This window comes from Cupressus sempervirens, chromosome 6 (genome assembly GCF_028749045.1).
Source record: "Cupressus sempervirens isolate cs-2001-9-10 chromosome 6, ASM2874904v1, whole genome shotgun sequence".
Taxonomy (NCBI): Eukaryota; Viridiplantae; Streptophyta; class Pinopsida; order Cupressales; family Cupressaceae; genus Cupressus; species Cupressus sempervirens.
Genome location: NC_143123.1, coordinates 273,652,476 through 273,659,467, shown reverse-complemented (window position 1 = coordinate 273,659,467; position 6,992 = coordinate 273,652,476). Strand labels below are relative to the sequence as shown.

At 34.7% G+C, this 6,992-nt stretch overlaps 1 pseudogene; it reads left to right on the top strand.

Moving 5' to 3' along the window:
* Positions 1-5,830: 5,830 nt before the first annotated feature.
* LOC149552289 (RNA-dependent RNA polymerase 2 pseudogene) lies at positions 5,831-6,346 on the top strand (annotated as a pseudogene).
* The last annotated feature ends 646 nt before the right edge of the window (positions 6,347-6,992 follow it).

Genomic DNA, 6,992 nt, shown 5'->3' with positions numbered 1-6,992 from the left:
TTGTTGCATGAATAAATTAAGTTTCACTTTTCCTTATTTGTTTATATCCTTGACAACGTCAAAATTTTGATGAAAAACTTAACTGTCATCAAAATTTTGATGTTATCAGGATCATATTTCTTTAAAAATTAATTTGATAAGCCAAATTGGCTTGCTGTAAAAAATTTAGGTTGAAAATGACACCCCCAAATGTACTAGTGTGTATATATCTATTGATCCTAAAAAAAGTATTAAAATAAAAAAATTCCCTAAAAATGATCATCTTAGTTAAAACCTAGTAATAGGCGCTTTGATGTATCACCAAAAAAAATAAAAAAATAAAAAAATAAAAAAATTGAAAAACATACTTAAAAAAATCTGCTAGGTGGTGAAAGCCTAGAAACAGGTGCTACTTGAGAAACTTGCACCTACATTTATAAGTCTCATCCATTCACTCTACAACACATTTCCTAGCTTGGAATTATCTCTTGCCCTCATCTCAAGGGCATGATTTCTTAGCCTATCAAGGTCTCATTGTGCATTAGGGTTTCTTTGGCAACTCACAAAACAATGTTTCTCAACACTTCCCCCTTGACATCGAGTGTTTCTCAACACTTCTTGAATAATCTATCCACAATATAGGATGTTGCAATATTTCTCATCATCAGGTTCAAGTCTTGAAGAAATGGCCATGTGACTTACACACACACACACACACACACACACACACTTAAACATCAAACTTGTTGAGCTATGATGAACTTTATCTTCTTTGTGTGTTGTTTATGATGATTTCTTTGTAGAGTGTTCCCTCCCTAATAGTTCTTTGAGGATGTCATGGACTAGAAGAGTGGGGGCATGGGGCATGGGGCATGTTTTAATTGCTTTCTACTTGTGGGTATACTTTGTTAGTCTAAGGTGTTTAGAGCATTCATGCTTGTCCTACTTGACACTTTTGACCTATAATATATCATCCTTGTTTTTTTTCTCAAGACCAAACTTGAGGGTTATCCTAGTGCTTATGGCTTGATATAGGTGTAATCTTTCTATATCAAACCTAGGGAATCTAACTACATTAGCCATATTGACTTACATGTCTTTGATGCTTAGGTTGGATTCCCACATTCCTATATGATATAGATCATATTCATATCCTCATAGTTATATTAGTGATGATTGTATGATCTTACGATGTCCCCAATAAATGCTTAATGATGAAATTAGAGTCTAAATGTTTTGCGTTCCGTGCAAGTAAACCATTTTTTGAATACTAGTTTGCATCATAGGTACATTTTAGGTTAGTCTTGCATTTCTACATATGGGGAGAGCTCTCTCTTCATCTTTTCTCGAACATATCAGCTAATTGCTTTCATATCTTCTTCAATTTCTTCTCAATCATATCTTTCCATTTTCTTGATCTTTCACTTTGTCTCTTTGCTATCATATCAACATAAGGGGTTAATTTAAAAATTACATTTGATCTATCCAAGTATTACATTTTCAAAATATGAGCCTACATCATACATATGAGAGCTAAACTATACATAAGAGAGATCCATGAATAGATAAGCATGAGCAGGAAATTGAAACATCACATGGAAACATAAAGTCAAAAATATTGAAACATCCATATACAACATTCATAAAATGAGGCAAATACATAAAGATATTGATCGAATCTAGTATCTAATATATATCAAAGATGTCACAATACATATACAATATGGGATCCAAAATTTGGATGAATATCTCAAAATACATATGGTACAACAAAAGTATCATAAAGAAATCAACCTAGACCTAAGACTGGCTTCCCCCCTCATGAGTAGGTTGTGACTGGGAAGGAGCTACTAGTGCTCGCAATAGTGGCTAATCTAATCTACCATCCCTCTTTGAGTACATAGGTACTCATTGGTCCACCAAAATTGCAACAATGTACACGTTATGGTAGTAGGCCACCCTAGTTGTTTGTTGCTCCACCTAAGATTAGGCCTCTACTAAATCATCCCTCAAAGATCTCTCTCACCTATCAACCTCTGTGCATACATCCACTAGTTGTTGGTCTCTGGCTGCTATGGTCATCCTTAACCCCTTTAGCTCTGCCTCTAAGGTCTAGATCTTGGCATCCTGGTCATCGTCCTCTCCATCTCCTTCGACAGGCTACTCCTATCATGCCTCCATTTTCCTTACTCTCCTGCACCTTAGTGGACTCTCCTCCTCCTCTCTCATGGCCTAGACCCGTGTCTATCTCCTCCCACCAGATTGGGAACTACTCAGGACCTCCATCTACCTCCCACCATTGCTTCCACCTCCATCACTATCTCCTCCATCTCCCCTTGTCCTACTACTATGGGTGGGGCATCTGGTCATGTGAATCTAGGGAAAGGATACCTCTACATCTCATACATATACATCAGGTCTTCTCTTGCATCTTCCACATCTAGGTGCTAGTCCCAAGACTCCCACATCAAAGCTGTTGTATCCCTCAAGGTAGTTTGATAATATAAAATGGGTAACCAACCTTATGCCTCCTCATCATAGAATCATGCATAAGTGGTAGTATCTACTAAGATCCCCTATCATTGGCCAAACTAATTCCATACTCATCTCATAGAAAAATCTCTACTATCTCTAAATGTTTCCTAACTAGTGGTTGACTATAGTGCATATACTCAAGCTCCCATGTGTTAGACCATTTGTGACACTCATGGTATGACCACTAGACAAAATAAATGAGCTCATCAAAGAGACACTGGTAGTAAGTTGCATCTCTATTGTGAATCTATAGAATGAACCTTGTATACCTAAAAATAAAGGGCTTGCTATGCTCTCATGGCTACACCCATGGTCGAATCATGACAATATGCTCGCACACCCATATCTAGTCCAACACTGTACCATATGCCCATGTCTTCCCTTGTCAATAGGCTATCTTGTAAAGCTCCCAACACATATATGCAAGAATCATAGGTCCCCATGCCATTCTCTAGGACTGCCCAAGTAAATCTATTACCAGTCTATCCCATCCTAGTGGGAAGCCCTTCTAGCCCATGTGGTGACCAGAGCCTAGGAAACCAATGAGCATAGAAGGCAAGATAATAGATACTCATCCCCTTACTCATCTATGAGCCTCTGCTAGCTCAAGTGGAAATCCAAGATGGTCACATCTCAAAATATTTATTGTACTGCTAGTCTCCCCTCTATTAGTGTCTAATTATAATAAATCTATGACATGCAAAACTCACATCAGTACATCTCATATGGATAAAAACAACTTAACACCAAAAGGGAAACCAAATTTAAAAACTCACCGAATCTCCATAGCATGACATATGAAGGATGTGATATACATCCTCCAAAGTGATAGTAGTCTCCCTAGTCAACAAATGGAAAGTATTGTGCTCATTGTGCCACTGCTCAACTAAAGTACTCAATAATCTGTGGTTTGCCTATATACGAGGCATGTGTGTCACCCACTTGAACCCCATACTTGATATGAAAACCTTCTCATCATCATTGTGCAACCCCACCATTTTTGGGGCTTTGATATGAAGAGTAGGAAACATAATCTGCAAAACCAAGCCAAACAAAAATCAAAATCATTAGGATATGTATGAACATCATCAGCCAAACAAAATGATAGAAAATAGTACTAAAACATGAAAAAAAACTAAAAAATAGATTGTGCAACAATTTTAACTATATGCAAGTGATACTTTATGTTGATTAAGTATCGTGTGATACTTCTTATAATACTTGGGCAATACTTTTTTTCCAGGTGATATTTCACACCATGTGATACGAGATTTGGGCACTATTGATATGATATAACTTTTAAAGGTGTGTGGTACTTTGTGTTTCATAGAAGTATTCTGCGATACTTATCAAAGTATCCATGTGATACTTTTAAAGTATCAAGCAATATTTTTTTCAAAAGCCTAATAACATAATAAAAATTTGCTAAATAAGCCCAAAAGTGACCAAATTTCAAAGACTTACCGAAGATTCATACTTAGGTGGTTGGTTGTGCGATCGATTGTGCTCAAAATGATGTATGTGGATCAAAACACCTACTAAAGCAATATTCTCTCTCTAAATCACTCAAAAGCTCTCAAAACCACAAAAGAAAAATCAATTGAAAATGACCCTTGGACCCCTTATAAAGCCCTCTAACATCATTTTGACTCATTTTTCAAACTCCTTAGAATTCTGTAAAAATTGCACCCCTAGCTAATTTTGACATCCTAGATCCATTTTCAAAATTGAAATAAAAATTAGAGTTCATCTTGATAGTCAAAATCACATTTCAAAATTCTACCTTCTTTAATGCAGTTAGTTGACCTTTTGAGGTCTAATCTTCAAATCATCGTTGGGGTATATTTATTTCTCAATGTCTTCACCATTTCTACAATTCATATCTACTTTCTTTCACATATTTAACTTCTAAATCATCTTTTTACTTGATTTGACCCAACTTGCATACTTTATCTTTCATGGTCAACTCTAGTCAATCTGGGGCATTTTATCATTGCTTTATAGTCACTCTTTGGTTTTAATCTCTTATCGGTCATCATGGACTTTTCAATATCTCAATTTTCTCATATCTAACTCATTTCTACATTCCTTTTTCCTCATTTTGATTTCGATCCTGAGGGGGTAGAAATAATCTATCATCGCTTGCTACAACTATCTATTTCTTAGGAGCATCTGTTTGATCTTTTCATTTTTCTCTTGATCTATCTACTTTGCTAAGTGTTAGTAATCTTCTTGATCTCTTATATCATATCTTTCCTAGTGTTCAATACTATCACTATTAGGTTGTACATTCAAGATTTTCTATCTCTTTCTGTATTTTGTTCTTTAGAATTAGATTTCTATCTATTACTACCTACTTGGATTCTATATTCTTTGACATCATGTATTCATAGATCGATCACACATTAGTCAAAGAGGGGAAAATTTAATCATCTAAAAATGACCATCTAGACTATTAGCTCCCTTCTTAGCATTTTGGCTAAATTAATTAATCATTTTCTACGCTAAATTGCTAAAAACCAATTAATTTGATTATAACCTATAGTTTGACTATATTATCCTAAGTTCATATTTGATTAAAACAACATGTCCCCTTTTAATTAAATAAAATAACCCATTCTTCTAACCCACTCAATATGTACACATAAAGTCCTTTTTGTATTTATGAATTAAAATAAAAGGCTTTTTGTCTCACATGAAAGGTCAACTCCTTTTCATTGTTTGACTTGCTATTACACATGGATCATGCCCAAAGGCAACCCCCACCCTTAATCATCCATCCCTTGATCTTGATCTCAACCATTCATACATCTTTAAAAAAAAGAGCTCCTCCCTTCTCAAAGGATCCACATTCTTGAGTATTGTTATACTACAAGTTTATTGATCGATCTTCTTAGAGCTTGTGGAGAACTTCTACTTCTTGTCTAAATTATCTCATCCCCATTACATATTAGCTTAGATTCATCTTTCATAATAGCATAGTTCATTTTGTACTAACTTTAATCACATAGTTTAACTAGAATGGTTGTTGTAACACTCTCATTTTTATTAATCTAGTTTCATTGTGCATATCATTCTAGCTTAGTTTCATTCTTGCATTGCATGATTGAGAGTTCTTTTCAACACTTACATTCTTACTCTTGTCTAAGGAACCTCCCATTGCATGATTTACCAACAAGGAATGTGTCTCTAAGGCTCAGTTGAGAGCTATTCATATTTCTCAAAATAATTCCATGCACTCCATGGATAGGGAGCTCTAGGTCATCATTAAAGCATTACAACTCATGTAATCACTTGGATAGAAGGGTTTAGAGTGATGCACATTTCTAGTGTATACCTAGTGAGGCCACAAAAAATTCAAGTATATAATAGGATATTGTCTACTCTAACAGAAAGCATTAATATAGGCAACAAAAGGTTTGAATTCCTAACTTTCTCAGCCATTCAATTGAGGGATAGTTCAGTCTGGATGTTCTCTTCCAATCATAACATTAGTGTAGACAACATAAGAAAATGGATGGGTGAATTTAACCATATCAAGAGTGTAGCCAACTGTGCAACAAGAATGGGAAAATCATTTACCTCTTCCAAGAAGATATTAAATGTTAGTGAGCATGAGGTTTTCCTCATCAATGATATTGAGGTCTCTACTAATGGCATCACATACTTATTTTTTGATGGAATAGGGAAGATATCTATTATTTTGACAAAATATATAGATAATATATGTTAATTTGGTATCCCTCCACCTTCATCTTTCCAGATAAGGTATGGTGGCCATAAATGTTTTGTAGCAATTAATCCTACTTCAAATTTTCCCCAAGATTGGTAGCTCAAATTTCACTTTATATTGAATTTTTAAACTATCCTCTTTAGAATGATTTTTTTATAAGTAGTACTATCATAAGTATCAACTAAAACATTTCAAAAGTTTGATGTTTACATTAGTTAGCAATTCAAACTAGAGTGATGACATATTGGTGTTCTTTTTGTAATTATTGGTGTTTTAAAATTGTAGTATAGATTTTTGGTTAGCAAGAAGTTGATCTATCTTTATAAATATGTTTACCAATCTGATATGGGTGCACTAGTAAGCCCTCTTCACTTTTTCTTAGCTTCTTTTATATTTACATATAGTGGTCATACTTTTCTTGATGGAGACACAACCTAAGCACAGAATGGACACAACAGGAAAGGGAAAAATTTATTAACTATGAAAATATGCTAGTACACTTAGTGTAGGAAAAAAAGACTCCAAAACATGTCTTATGGGATTACAATAGCATAAATCTAGAGATATTTTCTTCTCCTAGTACCTTCTTTCAAACTCCACTCTGAATTTCCTTTTACAATGCCAAAAATCTCCTTAAATAGACCCCAATGGGTTAAAGATTATGAATACATTCTAGAAAGTGCTAGTTGGCATCCACTGCCAAAATGGAACGCTCGAGAAGTCACTTTAGAAGTCGGTACAAAAT